The 15,926-nt window shown below is 36.0% G+C and overlaps 1 pseudogene; it reads left to right on the top strand.

Moving 5' to 3' along the window:
• The window catches only part of LOC121986843, a 28,123-nt pseudogene extending 12,853 nt beyond the window's left edge, over positions 1-15,270 (top strand).
• Positions 15,271-15,926: the final 656 nt, after the last annotated feature.

Here is a 15,926-nt window from a genome sequence, read left to right as displayed (position 1 = left end):
TTATCCATATCGCAACAGATTGCGACAGCTTGGCAAAAGATAACATTTCTGGTCCGGGAGCCTGGACCAGGTCCTAGCGCCCGGACCGGGCTGAACCAGCCTACGACCACAGCTCACACCTAGGGTGCCCGGACCAAAGTCAACTTTTGGTTGACTTTTTGTCCAGGTCTTCTGCTCGCTTGAGTGATTTCGGCCATCCAAAATAGGGTTCACCCGAATCCATTTTCTAACCTTCTCGAGCAACCTTCAGCTCCGACTTCTTGTCCCTCGAACAGCTGCGCGCTTCCTTCTCGTCCGCCGACGTACTCTTTCACAGTGCCTCGTCCCTCGGATGCACCGAGCCTGTCAACTCTTTCTCGTGTCATCCTTCTCGCTAGATGTGTCTTTCGCTCGACCCCCTGTACTTCTAAATTCCTGCACACTCAGACACAAGGCATAAAACCATAATAGGACCTAATTTGACTTGGTTGATCACATCAAAATTACCACATGGTACTTACAATCTCTCTCTTTTTTATGTGAGCAACCCAAGTTAAGTTAAAGTAAACTAAAAACAAATAAGAGTAAAAATATATTTTGCATTTAAGAAAAAATATGCAAAAAAAAAAATGTTACCCCCCTCCCCCTAGATTTAACCGTAAATTCTCCTCTTTTGATCACATTAAAATAGGGGAATGCTTAAAATGATTGGAAATAAATTTAGAACAAAGTCTAAGGGATAAAAATATAGTGACTATCATTCAAAACAATCATCAAGTTTAAATTTCAAAATTTTGAATTTTTACAATTTATAAATAATTTTTGGAAAAAATAATATTAGAATTATGTTTAAAAAATTTTTACAACAGTGAAGCAGAAATATTCAAAATTGTGACAAAATTTTCACGAAGTTATGAATTTCAGTAAAAAAAATATTTTCTAACCAAGTTAAATGTTTGGAAAAAAATTATTTAAAAATACTTCCATGTTAAAAAATCATGATAAACTTTTCAAAAATGTAATAGAGTATGCATTTTTACAAAAAAAAATAATCAAGAATTAGATTTTTAAAAAAATTTAATATTAAAAATTTATATTTAGATAAATAATTCATAGAAAATTCACCAACGATCAAAAAATTTCAGAAAAATTTTCTTATATAGAGAAAATAATATAGTTTCATAAAAAATAAAGTTAGCAAAGATAACCTTATGAAATAATTTTAAATTTAAAAATATGAATTTTGTTAAAAAAATTCATAGAAAAATAATACAATGGTCAAACAATTTGAAAAGTTTTTTATAGATGAGTGTTGAATTCCTCTTTCTCAAAAAAATTATGATAAAATTTATTTCAAATAGAAATTATACAAAAAAAATTATTTTGTCAATTCTAAGAAAGAAAAAATATTAAATTAATTCAAATGTAAGACATACATAAAAATTCAATCCAAGCATAATTTTGAAACTCGAAATAGGTTCTTTTTTACTAAATTAATTAAAAATTTTCTATGGATATATTTTGGTAAAAACTTTCTAAATTGATTCTTATGATATCTAAAATACCAAGTAAGTTCTGAATTATTTCTATAATTTGAAGGAATAAACGTTGAACATGCATAATTTTTAAAATTTTGGATTTATTCTTTTAGACTTTCATTTTCTATTTTTAGTTTGTTGAAATCTTCCAATCGACAAGATGTTGCTAGAGTTCCTTTTAAATCATTATTTTCTTTTAATAATTTCTTATTCTCAATTTCTAATTTACAAAAAGTTTTAGACGGGATTTTTATAAACTTGTACAACTTGTCAGGAGCCAGAGATCATACCTGACTTACTTTGTTGATCCCTTAATCTGAAGCTCCCCCTGTAGTGCTGTTTTCTTCTAATGTTGCTCTCCCTTCATGGATGCTTTCGATGCTCATTGCAGAAGAGCTTGCTTCATCTTCTTCTTCTTAGTGACTTGCCATCAAGGCAAGTCCGACGTAGGCTTCAATTTCTTATTCTGATGAAGTTTCATCCCATGTCGCCTTTAGGTTCTTGTGTCTTTTCTGGGTTGGTCTTTTGTCCTTGCTCTTGTCCTTGTCCTTATCCTTGTTCTTCAATTTTGGGGTAGTTGTCTTGTTAGATATATGTGAATGGAGAAGAGGTGGAAGAGCCATGAAGTTCCATTGTGAATGGGACTTTAGTCCTACATTGGGAGTTTTAACGCATATTGGTTGGTTTGTATTGATTCACATGCATTGATGATGTGAACAAATATATGGGGAGAGACTCTCTCATGCATAGAGGTACAAATCCAGGGCCCGGATTGTATTAAACCATGTTGACTCATATGCGAGTGCAACCTGCGCACGCTAAATGTTGGACCGTGATTAATCCAAGGATCCACACACACGAGCACTCTCTACTAATAAAAACACTCATTTACGGTAACTACCGAAGGCGGAGAAGTCTTGTACAAACCCACACAACAAATACAACTCACGGAAGAAGAAAATACAAAATATGCAAATAAAAACTCCTTGTTCTTGTTTACTTGTTGCCTCTTGAACCTTAGAAGTGTACCTACACTTGTCTCCAAGAGCCCTTAAGATCTGGTTGTGAGAGTGAAGAAATCGCTGTGGAGCTCGCTGAAGTCGTGTGGAGAAGAAAACCGAAGAAGTGTCGAAGAAATCACTCGCCGACGGCTATAACCTGCGTAACGGTCAGATCTCAATCGATTGAATGACTCTCAATCAATTGGGAAGATTTTGAATTGATCGGTTGATTGATTTAAAGCGCCTCTGTGCTATCTGGAAATCGCCTGAATCGATTGTCCGATCGATTCAGCCTCTATTGCACGATTTCCAGCTTCTCAATCAATCGACTGATCGAGTATCCTATCAACCATGACCTACTTGACTCTCCATCACATCAACCTGGTCAACCTTGACCAGAGTCTGCAATCTCCATGTATTGTCAAACATTGAAACCCAAACATCAAGACTCAGGCTTGAACTAACTCAAGCTTAGTCAACCCGGTCAACCTGACCTAGGGGATATTGCACTAACAGTAAACCTTTTTGCTGCTTATGTAACGGATGCATTAAAGAAAGATTAATGCAGTCGAGTGAAACGTTGGAGTTTCACAGCTAGCGAATAATGATCATTAAACGATCATTAACGCTGCCCATTGGTTTGAGCTCCTATATAAGGAGGTTGTGACCATAGGCAAAAGGTTACATGCTCAAAAAAGTTGAAGCTCTCCACCTACGTTCCCTTCTCCTCTGTCGTGCATCTCTTGCTCGGTGGAGAGCTCGTGCCTTCTCCTCTGTCGTGCATCTCTTGCTCGGTGGAGAGCTCGTGATAGCAGTCGGGTACCTCCCAGTTTGCTGTGACCATCAGTGCTTGGTGGGAATCATGGTTCACCATTGTATCCTAGGAAACAGATGACCTGAGAAAGCCTCGAAGCATAGCTAGAGGTGGGGCGAATATGTTTCAAGGGAACTACGTATCGCAGGCCTCAGTTCACAAGTGTGGTCACTCGCATCGCTCGCTCAGTTGCAGCGCCCGCCCGATCTCATAGCCTGTTCAGTCGCTCTGCTCGGTGAAATTTCACTTGGTTGAATCCTCCACTCAATGAAATTTTGCCCGACCTCTGCATTCGCTAGGCTAATAACTTAATCAGCCTTTTTCGTCCGGTCAACTGTAAGCTCGTCCAGCCGATCATTAGATCGACCGTTCATTTGCTCAGTCATTCACTCGCTCGGCCTCTTTGTTCGCCCAGTCACACTGCCCCGTCGGCATCTCTGACCGCCCGGTCGGCCTCTTGGTCCACTCGGCCGCTCACTCACCTAGTCGGCCGCTTACTCACCCGGTTCTCCCGTCTGGCCGCACACTGGCTCGACCCTCTGCTCGCCTGGCCGCTTGCTCAGTTAGTTCGCTCGGCCTCTCTGCCTTTAGGCCGCCTTGTCTTCCACTATAAGGCTAACTGCTCGCTTGACCTATCTGCCCGATCGACCAATCTACTGCTTGCCCACCCGACCCTTCAATTCACTTTGACTCGGAACTCGGTTTGCACTCAGCAATTAGCATAAACCAGCCTCTGCTGGCAACATGAGATTATCTGCTCAGGTCATCTCTATAAATAAGTTAAATTTAATTTCGTGTAATTTAAATTCGGCAAAGTCTCAAATATCTCTGGCAAATTGTTTTGTCCAACATGTTTTTCACATGCTCTTCTTCATTGCAGTAGTAGCATCTTACTTTTATTTTCCTCATTTTACCGTGCACTTTATTAAACTTATTAGTTTTAAAAAACTTTTTAAATTTCCTTACCATGATCGTTGTTTCGTTTCATCAAGGGATGTCTCAGAATCTGGTTCGTCCATTTTTGCCTTCAAGATAATATTGTGCTTTGATTCCTTCTTTAGATCTACATTTCTAAATTCATAAATTTCAAAAGTCGAAAATAACTCCTCTAAATCACTTACCTCTAAGTCCTTAGAGATGAAATAAGTATCTACTAAGGTTGACCATTCAGGAGTCCTAGGAAATGTATTAAGTGCGTACTTTAGCGAATCTCAGTTGGTTACCTTTTCTCCAAGATTCGTGAGTCCGGTGATGAGTCTTTGATCCTCAGGTGGAGGTGTGACAGTTTCACCTTCTTCTAATCAGAGGTTGCATATCTGATTTCAGAGCAGGTTCCGCCTTATAAGTTTGGCTTCGAACGTACCTTTGTGTAGCTCCAGGAACTCCTTATAAAGTTCCTTTGCTGATTTGTAGGCGCTGATTCTGTTTACTTCTTGTGGAGGTAGCACGCTCAGTAGATGGAATTCGGTTCGTCCATTTGCTACAAAGTCTACTTGCTCCTTCTTGGTCCATTGATATTCTTCTTTGTCCTTTGGTGATACAAAATCATATTTTAAAATTAGTAATAAATCAAAATCCGTTTTGAAGAATACTTCCATCTTTCTTTTCCAAATCACAAATTTCCCCTCAAACTTAGGCGGATAGATGCTCAGTCCAGCCATCTCTTGTGTTTCAGTTGGCGATTAGTCCTTTCTAAAGCAAACTCGCTCTGATACTACTTGTTGGTCCCTTACGGTTGACAAGGGGGGATGAATTGCCCTGCACAATAAAAATAAACAAAATATCTTCCTCAAAACTTATAGCTTTATTAAAACAAATACTTGTAAGAAAAAAAAAAAGAAGTAAATTAACTAAAGATAGAGGCACAGAAGGAATTACTTGGTTTGCAATCAGATGATTGCTAAACCAAAGCAATTAAAGCTCACTATCAAAATCTCCTTTACGCGAAGAAGCCTTTTACAGTGTTGACAGCTCATATAGTAGTAGAACAGATAAAGAAATCATTTGCAAGTGTTGTTATTCAACTACTGAAATTAGGGTTGTATTTATAATGTTGATCCGGGCACTTGGAAGGGTTTCGGGCGCCTATAAGGGTTCTGAGCGCCTGGGGTGGATAAAATTTTATCTATGACGCAACGAATTGCGACAACTCGGCGAAAGATAACTTTTCTAATCTAGGGCCTGGATGGAGTTCGAGTGCCCGGATCGGACTGAACCAGCCCGCAACCACAGCTCGCACTCGGGGCGCCCTGGCTGCCTCAGGTGATCCGAGAGCCCGGACCAGGTCCGGGCGGCCAGACCAAAGTCAACTCCTAGTTGATTTTTTGTCCGGGTCTTCCACTCAGGCTCTGCTCGCTTGGGTGATTTCTACCATCTATAATAGGGCTCACCCGAACCCATTTTTTGACCTTCTCGAGCAACCTTCCGCTCTGGCTTCTCATCCCTTGGAACCGTCGCGCTCTGCCTTCTCGTCCACCAGCATACTCTTCCGCAGCGCCTCATCCCTTAGACACATCGAGCCTATCGACTCTTTCCCGTCTCGCTAGCTGTGTCTTTTGCTCAACCTCCTGTGCTCCTAAGTTCCTGCACACTCAGACACTGGACGTCAAACCACAACAGGATCTAACTCGACTTGGTTGATAACATCAAAACTACCACAGGGTACTTACAGTTAGAACATGCATGGTAATCTTTCAATTTCTCTATTTGTGTTTTTAATTTTTATTTTTCTAATTTTAAATTATCAAATTATTCTAGTGGAGGTGCATTGGCTAATTATCTTTTTAAATTAATATTTTATTTTTCTAATGTTTACATATTTTTAGAAAGTATTTTGATAAATTCAAAAGATTACTTAGGAGATAGTGTACGTACCTCACTTATCTCGTGTTCTGATGCTCCCCCTTCATCGCAACTTTCCTTTAATGATCCTCATCCTTCATTGATGCTCATCTCTTAGCTACTTTCATTTTCTCCTTGATGGTCTGCCATAAGAGCTAGTATGGTGTAAGCTTCGATCTCGGACTCGGAGGATGATGATTCATCCTATATAACTTTCAAGATCTTTGTGCTTAGGTCTTGTTAGTCTTTTGCCCTTGTCCTTCTCCTTCTTCTTCAGTTCAGGACAGTTGTCCTTGACGTGCCCTTCTCCTTGACAGTTATAGCATCGGACCTTTCTTTTGCTACGAAAGTACTTTTTCGCCTGTAACTTATTAAATTTATTAGATTTAATGAACTTACTAAATTTTCTTACCAATAAGACTGCTTCATCTTCGTCAATTGATTCTTCGGAGTCTGGATCTAGTTCGTCTTTTTGGTTGGCCTTTAAAGTTATGTTGTGGGTTGTCTTTTCTTCTTTATTTCGTAAGCTTACACGTCTTGATTTGTGAAGTTCAAAAGTGAAAAACAGATTTTTCTAATGAACTAACTTTGATGTCTTTAGATATATAAAACGAGTCGACTATAGATGTCCACTCAGGTGTCCTAGGAAATTCATTTAAAGCGTACCTTAATGAATCTCAGTTCGTTACCTTTTCTCTGAGATTCATGAGTCCGGTGATGAGTTCTTTGATCCTCGAGTGCAAATATGCGATTATTTCACTTTCTTCTATCCGGAGGTTCGTCAGTTGGTTCCAGAGCAGGTCCCGTCTCATGAGCTTTGCTTCGGAGGTTCCTTCGTATAGCTCCAGGAACTTCTCCTAAAGTTCCTTTGCTAATTCGTAATCTCCGGTCCGATTGACTTCTTGGGATGGAAGTATGTTGAGTAGGTGGAATTTGGCTCGTCCATTTGCTATGAAGTCTGCTTACTCCTTCTTAGGCTATTGATATTCTTCTTTTTCATTTCCTTGTGGGTCTTTGGGAGCTGCAAAATCATATTTTATAATTAAGAGAATCTCAAAGTCAGTTTTAAAGATGCCTCCATGCATTTCTTTCATGTCGTGAATTCTCCCTCAAACTTTGGTGGATAGATGTTGGGTTTGGCCATCATCTCGATGCTTCAGTCAGCGGTTAGTCCTTCTGAGGCGTTCTGGCTCTGATACCAATTGTTAGTGCAGCGGGGTCGACAAGAGGGGTGAATTGCCTATAGAATCAAATAAGTCTTTCTCGATCTTTCAACTCTAATTAGTAGCACAATTATGCTAAATTAAATTAATAACTAAAAAGAAGAGGCAAGGAAATTACTTGTTTACAATCTAGGTGGCTGTTAATCCAAGACAAAAGAAAGCACTAAAAAATCTTCTTTGTTGAAGGCAGAGAAACCTCTTACATTCGTTGAATGCTCAGAAAGTTGCAAGAAAATAAATACAAGAGTTGATGATTATTTCCTAAGTCCAGGGGTCTTTTTATAGACCCTGAAAAAAGTTATCCGCAACTTGAAGGTGCCTTCAAAGAGGTCCAAGGCACCTTTCATCGGATAGAGTTTATCCGTCGAGGATAAAACTTTATCCTCGGTTAACGGCTAACGAAGGCGCCTTCAAATGCTGGAAGGCGCCTTCGTACTATTCATTAAAGGTGTCATCAAAGGTTGGAAGACGCCTTTGTACTGTTCATTGAAAGCATCGTCAAAGGCTGGAAGGCGCCTTCGTACTGTTCATCGAAGGCGGCTTCCAACCATGGAAGACGTCTTCCACAGGAAAACTCAGCTCAAAGCTGATCTCTTCGCGTAGTTCTTCGCGTAGGTGATTCTCCGGCTAACTGAAGTTGAGCTCACCCGAACCCAACTCCGACCTTCTCTTCGAGCTGCCTTCCTCCCCAGCTTCTCGTCTCTCAAATCACTACGTGTGTCCTTTTCATCCGCAGGTGTACTCTTCTACAATATCTCATCCTTCGGATGCACCGAGTCCATCGACTCCCTTTCCGTGTCATCCTTCTCACTAACTACGTCTTCAGCTTGACTTCTTGTGTTCCTAAGATCTTATATAACAGAACTTAACTGAACTTAGTTGACTATATCAAAACTATCACAAGATAATAAGAAAGTTCTCCTAATTTAATCATCTAAAGCTCTTACAAAGTTAAGATGGCAAAAGTGTCTCGTTCTTTTGGTACTTCTTTTAGTTGCCTCAGGTATCGATTGGTTAGAATCCTAATCTCCTATTATTCTTTTAGTTGATGATAGTGATTGCGTCATTTGTGTTGATTTTGTTATGTGTATATATAGATGCTAATTAAAAAAATAATTAGTCTAATAAACATGTGTTTGCTGAGAGATGTTTCTCTTCTGTTCAATTATCTCAGGTCGGAGTTGATGGTATCGACTTGTTTTTATAATAAAGTGTTTATAATAATTTTACGACATGAAGTAGCCACGTTTTTTTATTTACTCAACAAAACACCCTAATTTTAAAATTACTATAAAAAATATACTCCTAGAATATAGCGCAGATAGTGGACACATAATATTTCTGGCCTAATAGCTACGGGTTAATTCTCAAGAAATAATGACTTATGATTTATTCCACCATGTGTCTATGACCTATGTACCTACATGTATCTCTCTCTATATCTATAGGGCCGACACTAAAGACCGCTAAGGTAGCGGATCTATCTTTTTTAAAGCTACTAAAAATAGTATTATTAGTGCCGACACTAGGGGCTGCTAAGATAGCAGATCTACCTTTTTAAAACTACTAAAAAAAAAACTAAAAATAATATTATTCCCCTCCTCCTCCCGCCCACCTCCTAAATTTCCTCTCTTTCATTATTTTTCAATGTATCCCTCTCTTCATGATTAAAAAGGATCTGTTCCCATATTAAGTCTATCATTGGGTCTGATATGATTTCATATCAGACCTACACTGGGTTTGATATTGAATCATATCAGGCCTAATCTGGGTCTGATATTTTTCACATCAGACTCACACTGGGTCTAATATTTTCTCATATCATGCATGTTGGATCTGATATGAAAAATATCAAATCCACACTGGGCTTGATATAAGACCATATCAGGTCCAGCGTAACCCTGATATTTTCCCATATCATGTCTATGTAGTGAAAAATAGCATGGAATTTAGAAGATTGATGAAAAAAGTAGGAAGGGAATAATATTATTTTTGTGCTTTTTTGATAATTTTAAAATTAAGATGTTTCTTTTGGTAAATTAAAAAACGTGGTTGCAGTTATAATAAAGCAACTATATTATTGGATTTTTTTTATTACAATTTAGTTATACAATACAAAATCATAAATAAATAATAATAATTTTATTAATTAACATATAATTACACTATAATTATAGTGATTATTTATTTTTATGTTTTAAGTTTAGATAAAAATTAAAAGGATATCCTTTATTTTATTACCATAAAAGGGCATCTTATTTTTTTAAAAAAATATTTAAAAGGACATCTCATTCTATATTTTTATCCAAAAATATTATTATATTAGCATTAGAATAAAAGTGGTATCCTTTTATTTATTTATTTTTAAAATGTAATGCCCTTTGATTTTAAAATCAAAGTCTATAGATCATTAACTCATAACTCTTTATTTTTTAAAATCAAATATATATTTCTATTGTTTTTGATATAGTGCGCCTTTTTTTAATATTGTTGAATCAATTTATAATTGAATAACAATTCATTTTTATACCATTGATCAATGTAAATGTTTTATTTATTTATTTTTGTTATCTTTTGTTAGATTGTCGTTTTTTTTATGATAATGATTGCATTTACAAGTGACATGTCGATATTTTTTTTTATACATAATATTAATATTTGATTTCTTTGGTCATAAATTACTTTTTATATAATATATTTAGAAGAAGAAGATGGCTATCGAAACCATGACGGAGAAATGCTCTCAAGGTTCATTGATAGTTTCATAGATGTATGTACCAGAGAAAGAATATATATTTCTATAATAATATGATATTATTTATTTTAATTATAAGTTCTCATAATTTTGTTCTACTTATAGATTTCATTCTAATAGAGATATTATATATCCTTTTAAACCTAAGATTTTTTTTACCCTCAGGACATAGTACAGACGGTGAGCGCATGGTATCTCTGGTATAATAGTCAGGGGTCGATTCTTAGGAACTGATGATTTGGAGTTTACCCTATCATGCGCCTATGGTATGTGTATTTGTATGAACCTCCCTCCATATTCATGGGGTCGGTATTAGGGGGGCCGCTAAGCCTATGGCCTGTGTATCTGTATGAACCTCTCTCCATATCCGTGGGGTCGACATTAGGGGGGCCGCTAAGGTAGCAGATCTATCTTTTTTTTTAAACCTAAGATTTTTTCCAAATCTTTTTAATATGAGACTTTGATTGAATCCCAATAATCATTCTCTCAAACGAAGGACCATCATAATTATTCTCATTGTCTGAGCCTTCTCACGAGCATTCAATCACTCTTGACCTATTCCTAGTGTCCCCACGAGAATCCTATCACTCTGACATATTTCGAGCCTTTCCATAAACATCCGGTCATCCTGACCTGCTCTAGGTCTCCCTACGAGCATCTGGTTATCTTGACATGTTCCGGGTCTCCCAGCAAACATCTGGTCACCTTAACTTGTTTCGGGTCTCCCCATGAGCATCCGGTCACCTTGACTTGCTTCAAACTCCCTGTAACTTTATTCAAGGTCACCCTACATAACATTTAGTCTAGACCATAATTCTGATACCATGTATTGTGCCTAAAAGATGTTCATATATTTCCATAATATCATAATATTATACACTTTAGGTCTAATTTCTCATGACTTTACTTTTAAACTCTACCTAGGAGGCATCATTTCAATGAATATATCATACATCTTTTTAAATGCATCATCTTTCTTAAATTTTGTTAATATAAAACTTTAATTAAATTCTAACATATATATACTCTAATAAACTTGTGCTTCAACATCTACATGGATGTTTCTCTTCTCTTCTTTGAGTATCCCATTTCGTAGTTGGTAGTATCAACTTGTGACTGATTTGTGATCGTTTCATGTTGTATATCCAATTTATCAATAAAGCATTGCTAGACCTTTTTATTACGAGCATAATTTTACATTTTGGGCTCTTAAAGAACGCCAAATTACCATCCAATTAATGGTATGGTCGCTTGTGCCTTTACTTAGGAGAACAGATATTTAAAATAACAGATTTTTAAAATAATATTTAAATGATTTTAAGGAGAATTTTTTAAAAGTTTTTTAAAAGAATTTTTAAAAGTTTTTTTTTAACGTTTAATTAAATTAATTTTAAATTTTAATTGGATTAACCTTTAAGGTTTAATTAAATTAACATTTAATTAAATTAATATTCAAAGTGTAATTGAATTAATATTTAATTAATATTTACAATTAAATTTGGGTCTTTAATCATCTCACCCGGTTTAATTTATCAATCAAAATATTCCTATAGTATTGTGAGATGAGTTAGTTGAATTTTCATTTAAATATAGTTTGACTTTATGTTAGATTCAGGTTTAACCATCAGTCAATTAAATGTACATTTTAAAAATCTACTTCTAAGCTGTGGCGGTCACAGGGATGATCACTTCTAAATAAAGCCTTTTTAAGAAATTGGACATTTAATTTTTCTATTAATAAATTTTGGTCTAACTAGTTTAGGATTTAATAAGCTAGCTTCGATTAGTTTCACTTAGCTAAGTAGGTCAAGTAGGATACGCCTTACATTACTTGACTTTCTAGACTAAAATTCCCTAACATACTATCATCTCACCCAATCTTAGTCCTAGGTTAGACAAAAGTCAAATTATCTTTTTATCTAGTCCTAATTACCTGAATGGGTAAACTATTATTTTAGAGGTACCAACTAATTTGGAACCTCCCTGAATCATATAAATTTTATTTTGTTCAATTAATCTTAATTAATTTTTAATTAATGTTTAATTAATATTTAATTAATTAAAATTTAAGTTCAAATTTTTAATTTTAAATTAATTAATTGGTTAAATTATCCTTCTTTAACGACTGTATTTGATTTAAGTTTTCTTTTAACTTTAAATTTATTAAATTATCTTCATTTAAAAGATTATATTTTATATTTAAGTTTTTATTAATTGGTTAAATTGTTTAAATTATCTTTTTTTTTAAGATTTATCTTTAATTTTTAATTTATTAGATTTGGTTTTGATTTTATCGTTTGATTTTATCTTATATGTTCTTTGTCTTTTAAATTTATATTATTATCTTAAAGATTTAAATTTTTATTAATTAAATTATTTTTGGATAGAAATTTCTATATTGATTTTATCTAGATTATTAAATATTTTATTGAGATATTTATTAATTTTATGTAACCTACTTTCTCATTTTAAAGTTTTATATTTGAATTTATCTTAATGTTTGAATTAATTAATTAATTAATTAATTTGAATTAATTTGGTCATTATTCTATTTGATCAAGTAAAGGTTAATGTTGATTTGGTCAAAGTCTTAATTGATTTGATCAAAATCTAAATTATTTTATAGTTCTGAATTTTTAATTAAATTTGAATCATATAAATCTAGATTATCATGCACCATACTTGGGATAATTTTATATTTATTTAAATTATCTTGCAGATTATTTAAATTACTACTGACAAGGGTATTTTGATAAATTATACTAACCTTAAGCACACCCCCTAATTCAGTAGGTTTCTCCGTTGGATTTGACTCGAGTTTGGATTCACTTTTGACTTGATCCTCTAACTTCCATAGCTCCTCGTGAAGCTTGATCAAATGGGTCCAAAGCTCGTATGCATTCTCAAATTTTTCTAATCTACATAAAATATTGTTAAGTAAAATAGTATAAATTAATTCAGTTACCTTTTTGTTCAACTCTGGGTCCTGAGAAACCTTTTTCAATATCAACAAATGGTCAATATTTTTGCTTGCCAAGAAGCACTCCATTCCTCTCATCCAGTAGTTGAAATCTTGATCGTATGGTGGTTCTTCGTTGACACTTCGCCCGAGCATTTCTTTGTTCATCATTTTTCAACACTGAAAAAAAATTCACAAAGATTCTAAGACTATGTCTTTTAAGTAGTCTGAGAGATAAAGAAATAAGTGTGTTTCACCAAATTCAAGGATATATATATATAGTATTGATATTATACGCGCCCTCTTTTGCGCTCCTGCGCGTCAAAGCCAGGTGGATATATTTTTTTTCCACCTCTCATATTTTTTAACCACGTCATTTTATTTTTTCCTTTCCTTTTCTAAAACCTAACTTTTCCTCGCCCTCGCCTCTGTGTTCCCCGCCACGCCGTTTCCTCGCCTCGCCTCTGTGTTCCCCGCGACGCCGTGCTCTGCGATCCTCGCTCGCGACGCACCTAACTTTTCCTCTCCTCGCTCGCCTCGCCTCGCCTCTGTGTTCCTCGGCGTTCCTCGCCGCGACGCCGTGCTCTACGTTTCCCGTTGGCGCGAGGCCGTCCCTCGTTGCTGCCGTCGTCGTTTGTCAAGAGCCTCGGTGTTCCTCGCTCGCCGATCCATTATTAGTTATGGTCTGGGTGGCTCTTCCATGGCTCTTTTTGGCATAGTGGGTGGTGGTATTTACACAAAAGTTGTCGATGTTGGTGCTGATCTCGTCGGTAAGGTCGAAAGGAACATCCCCGAAGATGACCCTAGAAATCCAGCTTTTCCTTTTTTCCTTGCTTCTCATGCTAACCCTTGTGTTCGATGCACAAAATGTTTCACATGCGTTTGCCCAACACATTGTACTGTAAGAGCAGTTTTGCTACTAAATGCCCATTCTAATCCTTTCGCCTTTGTACAACTTACAGGTGATAGCAGACAATGTTGGTGACATTTCCAGAATGGGATCTGACCTTTTTGGCTAATATGCCGAATCAACATCTGTTGCACTAGTTGTTGCCTCTATTTCTTCATTCGGGGTCGACCTTTATTTCACTACAATATGCTATCCTTTTCTCATTAGTTCTATGGGTATCATAGTTTGCCTGATAACTACTCTCTTCGCAACTGACTTCTTTTCTCTTCGCAACTGACTTCTTTGAGACAAAGGCTACAGAAGAGATTGAGCATGCTTTGAAGAAGCAGCTCATCATCTCCACTGCACTCATGGCTATTGGCATTGCCATTGTTACTTGGGCGGCCCTCCCATCATCTTTCACTATTTTCAACTTTGGTGAGCAGAAACAGGTTAAGAACTGGTAAGCTTTTTATTCCATTTGTCAATCAGTTCTCAGATGCTTTTTATGTTTCTCAATATACTAATTATTGGAGATGAACAGGCAGTTGTTTTTCTGTGTGGCAATTGGGTTATGGACTGGCTTGGTGATTGGATGTCACTGAATACTACACAAGCAACGCCTATAGGTAAAAATAAATGTTCCCATTCCTCTATTCAAGTATCAACATTATTGAACATTCTACCAAAAAGACATCCTTCAAAATTGATACTTACCAAAACATGATCTGTAAGTTTTTTTTTTTTAACCATATGGTGTTGCACGTCTATTTTTTAATCTCCAATCTACTCTTGCATGCACTTTTTGGTATACGCCAATAGCAAGGGTGCTTTTGTAGCTTAAATGCTCGGCATTGTTTACAGTTCACACATATGCCTTGTACTTATTCTCATTTTACAGTCCGGTTCAAGATGTTGCTGATTCATGTTGAACTGGAGCTGCCACCAATGTTATCTTTCGGCTTGCTCTCGAATACAAATCTATCATCATTCCCATTTTCGCAATCGCTATCAGCATATTTGTTAGCTTCAGTCTTGCTGCCATGTATGCTATGGCTGTTGCTGCATTAGGCATGTTGAGCACTATTGCTACTGGCCTAGCAATTGATGCTTATGGACCCATCAGTGAAAGTGCTGGAGGTAATGTCGAGATGGCTGGAATGAGTCACAGAATTCGGGAGAGGACTGAGAATAATATCTACCATTCCATTATCAGATTCTCAAGATTTGTTGAAGCAGAGCTTACGCTTTTCCACTCGCAACATCGATGACTGCCCACACTTGATCTTGGCATTCAAGACTTGGTTTCAATGAGCAAACAGGCTGGCTACCAAGGAATAAGAATGATGACATTGTAGGTTGAAAATGTAGTGGATGCTGATATTGAAATGCATCATTGTTTGAAATTTATGTATGTCTGTTGTATATGATCCTTTTCTCAAGAAACCAAAGAGATGTAAATACAGTACTCATGTATTGTAACTGTCTTATGCATATGGGAATAAATGAATTTACAATTTACAATTTACAATCAAAATTCAAAGTAAGCGATAAAGATTAACACCAACAGATAAAAAAAAATTGTCCATCATTGCAACATTTAATTAAAGCTTCCAAAAATGATATGAAATATATATAAAAAATTCATCGTCAAGATTAAGCAGCCGACTCAAATGTCTCTCCAAGCATTAGATCTGGGATATCATCATTTTCTCCACCTTTAGATGCTGCAGTTTCAAGTGATCATCTCTAGAATTGCTTTGCAAACTTCCTCAAGTTATCTAGATTATCAGGACCTGAGGGACAAAATGTTCACTCAAATGTTAATGAGAGCATTCATAAGCATAAATCAAGCTAACATAAGTGTAATAGCTAAAAAAATACACACGTTTTCAGTAATAAAATAATGCATTTATCCATTTGAAAA

Source organism: Zingiber officinale, chromosome 5B (genome assembly GCF_018446385.1).
Source record: "Zingiber officinale cultivar Zhangliang chromosome 5B, Zo_v1.1, whole genome shotgun sequence".
In the NCBI taxonomy this organism is placed as follows: domain Eukaryota; kingdom Viridiplantae; phylum Streptophyta; class Magnoliopsida; order Zingiberales; family Zingiberaceae; genus Zingiber; species Zingiber officinale.
The sequence above is the reverse complement of the archived record's forward strand: the minus strand, read 5'-3'. Positions and strand labels throughout refer to the sequence as shown.